The sequence below is a fragment of the Pagrus major genome, chromosome 15, assembly GCF_040436345.1.
Source record: "Pagrus major chromosome 15, Pma_NU_1.0".
Taxonomy (NCBI): Eukaryota; Metazoa; Chordata; class Actinopteri; order Spariformes; family Sparidae; genus Pagrus; species Pagrus major.
This window is the reverse complement of record NC_133229.1, coordinates 19,031,584-19,037,074: the sequence shown is the minus strand read 5'-3', so window position 1 is coordinate 19,037,074 and position 5,491 is coordinate 19,031,584. Positions and strand designations below refer to the sequence as shown.

At 40.8% G+C, this 5,491-nt stretch overlaps 1 long non-coding RNA gene across 1 annotated transcript; it reads right to left on the bottom strand.

Annotated features, from left to right (window-relative positions):
• Nucleotides 1–421: 421 nt before the first annotated feature.
• LOC141009025 (uncharacterized) lies at nt 422–1,766 on the bottom strand. The gene is made up of 3 exons (XR_012180117.1): nt 1,720–1,766; nt 789–948; nt 422–501 (listed from the first exon to the last, which is right to left on the bottom strand). It is a non-coding gene; the product is annotated as an uncharacterized lncRNA (long non-coding RNA).
• Nucleotides 1,767–5,491: the final 3,725 nt, after the last annotated feature.

Genomic DNA, 5,491 nt, shown 5'->3' with positions numbered 1-5,491 from the left:
TGTATACTTCTGTAGTGAACGTTCTATTCAACAGAGAGATAAGAAGGAACATTGCATTAACCACACATGCAAACAAGGATAACACGGACAACAGTTTAATGACTTGACCAAGGAAGGATGTGTATTTCTTTTTGTTTACAGCAGATATGTTTGGAGCAGGAAGAATTATGAAACAGCAAATATGTCATTACTGATAGAAGATAGAAGAACACAACATTCCGGTTTCAAGCACGCAACAGAAGCATCTGTACAAGTCTGACTACATTGAGCCTGTTCATTAAAGCAGGACTGCATCAAGGTAGAAGTACACTTTACTAAGGTGTCTTGGACCTTTTGATGTCAGAAGCATAGATCCAGATCTCATTGTGGTGACTAAGAGAGAAAAAGGAGTCATAGCCAGCCCCAGAGTAAGTGGTATCAGCGCAGTTTTCATCCAAGGCTTTGCATAATTTGTTGGCATTTTCTTGACCTCTGTGGATGCTTGGAGCACTGCCGAAGATCCTTTATTATGATGCGGAAACAATGACAGATGAGATAGATTCAGATTACATCAAAAACTTTGTAAAAAGTCAGTTCACTGTCACATGTAAGGTCATGCTCATGGTTTCATTGCTTGTTTTCTGCATTTATATGATTTTTTCTCTCTTTTTTGTTTTACAGGCGCCAGCTCGCAAAGTTACGATGCATTCAGTGAATGCCTTCCAATCTCTGATCAAGATGTGTTTAATGACTGTAAAATAATATGCAGTGTAACAATGGATTGAACGATGGGAGTGGTTACTGCTCACCTGACGTAGACAGTGGCTTCAGGTCTGCTTTCTAATGTGACTGACGAATCGCTGTCTGGAGGTGTTGTTGTGCCAGGAGGAACAAACCAGGACATCCTGTAATCATTTTCTCCCTTGACGGTGATCAGCACTGGCCAGGTGTCATCAGGGACCTTATTACCTGGAGGAGACAAATATGGGGCAAAATTATGTGAAGTCTATATGTGAAACTGTACGGCACTGCAGGAATGCAGGCAAGTAGAAAGTTCAAACATTTCTTGGATTCAAATATTGAACCAATTTCAAAATCTCTTAGAGGTAACATCTTTTGAAGGAAAAACTTGTATTTATGCTTTTCACATATATCTAGGTGTGGTTTATGGTGATACACCATAATTAGACTTATTTCATTTTGTTAAATAACAGACCTCTTCCATTTACAGATTCTATTTAAGTTAAGTTAAGAGTCTCATTCCCAACTTGCAACTGCTGACGCTTTGGTTTTCCCTACTTATCATATACTGAGGCTTTGAGATGGCAACCGACCCGACCTTCACTCCCAAAGTATCAGTATTTGACGAGTTGGGAATGAGACTCAAAAATCAACTTTCTTACAAACTTGACCTTTGATGAGCTCTTGGCCTGATTAGCTACACTTGAGTTGTAGGAACAAGTGAAAACAAAAACGATTGTTTTGTTCTCACTGTTAATTGCATAGGGTGTGTCCTCATGCAGTATGTAGTGAATCACAAAGCAATTATTTTATACGTTTTGTTGATGAACATTATAAAACTGCTACTCTCTTGTGACTTCTTTAAATGTAATGATACCCCAGTTCTACTGTTTAATTAAAGCATATCAATTGTACTAGTATACTATTCAATTGAGCTATTAGCATCATAAAATCAAACTACTGCATGAGTGAAACTTTTGGTTTGAGACCTCGACATACCGGCATCAATCAGTCTTTTCCAGTAATCCTTCAGCCTTGAATTTGCATCCAACAGATCAGTGCTCTCAGCGCTTTTTACCTTGGTTGTGATCCATTCAGTTACATTATACAAGCGCTCCTCAAAACCCTGTAGACATCACAAACATAAAAGTAGTAAAAGAAACTAGTAAAAGAAAGCAGACCAATGTGTGTGTCTGTGTGTGCAAACTGCTATGACACCTACCTCGGTTTTCTTCACCAGCTTGTATTCGGGACATTGTTTCCCATGGCAAAACTCTGGAGCACTCCAAGCTTGTGCGGTGCAGAACGACACCAGAAAAAGAGATAAAGCCAGGACCAGTTGCTGCTCCATCCTCGCTGACTCTCCAAACTAACTTTGACACAACCTTGCTGCTTTTTAACTGAGTAACCGTGTCATGTCTTAAGTTGCCTGTTTATCAGGTCACACAGTCACACCCACATTGTTCTTTCTGGAATGCAGACGGAGGACATGGCTTTGTCACTGCCACTGTCGCACGCAGATTCATAAACAGTAAATAGATATCTAATCAACGTCTTTTCCTGAATGATTTCTGCTTTTCATGCACATACATCAGTTCTGTGAGGCCAATATGACGTGACAAGAGTAGGCACATGTGCATACTGTACACCAGATGTACTCAGGACATGATATGTCGTGTGTTATCTGTCTTTTGTGTGCTCTCTCTGCTCAACTGAATGTCATGTTATTTAGCAGCTGGAATGATTCACATTTTTCAGGGTGTATTTAAAACGATGCTGACATGCATATGCACATTGAAATGATCACTGATCACCGTAATTGTTCCTTCTGTCCGTTTTTTGTTTCAATTCAGGTTTTTTGTTTTTTGATGTGAGCATGCTAAAACACTCACAAACACTTCAGCATGCGGACATTGTCACTGTGAGCATGTTTTCATACTGATGTTAGCATTAAGTTCAAACTACTGCGAGTGATAGATTTTTATTGTAAGAAGTGTCAAATAGCTTGATAATACAACAGTAATCACTGTTATAGAGTGTTTGGTCAGTGACCCATGTCTCTCCTCTCCCTGTTCATGCAGTATTAGAGAAAAGACATTTTCTGATATCCAACATACCAACATATATCAGTGCTTCCGCTTCCCAGTCACTGTGGCCTGTAATGCTCAGTCACACGGTAATGCCCTACGCTTAATGTCTCCTCATGTATCATTATTTGTCAGCAGTAATTCTGTCACTCAACAGCAGCACTGGACTTACACTTAGTGCGTGTAGCTTGAAATTAATGTGTTTTGATCTAAAACTAATTACTGTGAAAGTGGAATTGCCGAAAATGTCAGTAATGGGTTTCCTGATTTTATCAGAACCTATAATGACATATTTTCCAAAAGTTTTAAGACATCAACACTATGTGCACTTTATGGTACGTCGACTTTTTTCTGGTTTGTACTTTGTTTAAGCTTTTGTGTTTGTTTCTTTGTATTTTGGTATTTTTGCACTACTTGGATTTTGGATTCTATGTTTTTTGGAGTTATTAAAAGCTTGCTTTTTGTTCCTGACCCTGCGTGCCTCCTGAGTGTCTTGCATTTGGGTCTTCACTATTTCACCAAATGTCACACTTTTAGCTGACCTGCACACAGTTGCCCATAGAAGCTCGGCTCTGTATGTGACACTCACAAGTTAACTTGTGTTAATTGGGTTGCACCAATCTGATGTTTTCTCCCTCCTCAATTTCTGATAGTTAAAGTAAGTTAAACTAACTAAGTTTTTGGCTAAAACAGGGCACCAAATCAAGTGCTTTTTATAAATCAATTCAAAATCTGAGTCCCCTCCTGATGTGGAAGTCATTTCACTATGTGCACAGAGAAATATAAACATAGAGATGTTCACACACCAACATGCACTGTGGTCTTCTGCAAATTTGAATTCTATTCAAAAGGTATATGAACTGAACTTTATGTTACAATGCTTCAACCTCATCATCAAAGACTGTGATGTTTGACTTGTCTAATACATGTAAAACACACAGACACTAACGCAGTATGACTGTTGTGTACAGATAAAGACCTGACCGTCAGCAGAGCAACTGGGGGAAAGTACGACAGTCTTCCTTTCATGTCTCTGTCTTTACACGGAACTGCTTCACTTGTCTGTGGATCCTTTTTTCTTTTCAAACCAAAACCAACCTGTTAAACTAGTCTGTGAGAGACTTCACAAGAACTGGAGGTCAGTGAAGATGAAAGATGAGAAACACAACTCCTTCTAAAAGTGGTTGTTGGCTCGCTGTGTCGCCTCCTTTGATGCTGCCTGCCTGTTCGCTACTGTCTTCTTTGTTCGACAGTTCTTTTCAAAGTTTGATCGTTTTAAGAATCATTTCTTGTATATGAAAACTACAAAAGCTTTGGGACTGCTGAAATTTAATGTCCGTGGGTAAACAGAGGTTGTATCGTCTGTTACATCAAACTGCCAAAAATAGCTTCAACAAAAGGCAGGAGCAAAACAAAAGAGTTGTCTCATATGAAGCTTTGCTTGTATATGATGAACAACCATCTAACTTTGTTGTGTCTTTGTGTCTTTTTCCGTCTTTAGTAACAAATGGAGCTGACTGGCCATTAAACTCAATTTGGAAATGTGTTACTTGTTGTGAAGAACTGATCTTATCTATTAGACCACCACAGGCTGGTTGTGGGTAACTGTGACGTCACTGTTTAGGTGTGGGCCAACTTGGACTACTTCAGCTCTTCCTTCAGTCCCTGAGAAGGGACCACAGAGAGAAGGAAAAAATTATGCGTCCTATGGTTGTGGGAAAAACAGTATTTTGGTTGTGTGAGATAGTTGGTAGTTAAATTGAACAATAATCAATAATCTCCTTCATGGACAGTTACGGTAACTGATGAAAACTGATACAAGAGCCAAAGCTGATATATCATCCAGGCAGAAACAGTTGATATTAGGATATGACGATCCAAGTAACAATTTTCATTTTTGGGTGAACTGTCCTTTAAAACTAGCTCCTCCTGGATGGCTGGCTGCATCAGTAATAATAAAACAATAATATAGGCCTATAATACTCCATTAGGGATCATCTCTGGATAATGAATGGCCTACATTAACTTTTGATAAGTTATGTTCATTTAGTTATTATTTTATACATTATACAAACTTTCAATGAAGGACTTTGATTTGTAGGAATTCGCATTCCCGGACAGACAACAGTGTCTGATACCTCACATGTACAGCAGATGGCATAACAAGACAAAGAGGCGTCAGTGGAGCTGCTGATCGGGACCACAGAGAGTCTCTACACCTAAGCATCCTGGCTCTCCGGCTATGCACCTGCAGCCTCTCCTTGCAGTCTCTCCCCTCCTCCTGTCCTCCTCATCGCCGGTCGGACAGCGGTAGTGCGCACTGAGCAGCGGGAGTGCGCAAAGCGGCAGGCATGCACCTGGAGAGAAACCGCCCCGCCAAGTCGTCCAAAGGCGCAGCCGAAGACGCAGCGGCACGCAAAGCGATGCTCTAACAGCAGGGATACAGCAGCAGAGCACCGGGCGGATAACGGAGCCGCAGCATGGGCGTGGGAGAGAGGCACAGCCGAAATGAAAGCGATGTAATCCCGCGGACATAAGAGGGGGTGGTGGGGGGAACCCGAGTAGCGTTTGGATCAGAGTTGTTCCGGGTGTATTCTGGGGCTCGGTTTGGTGTCTTGCTCTCAGAAAATTCAGCAAACACAGTACTTTTTTTTTTTGCCAGCCTCCGCTTGGAGATTTAAAGG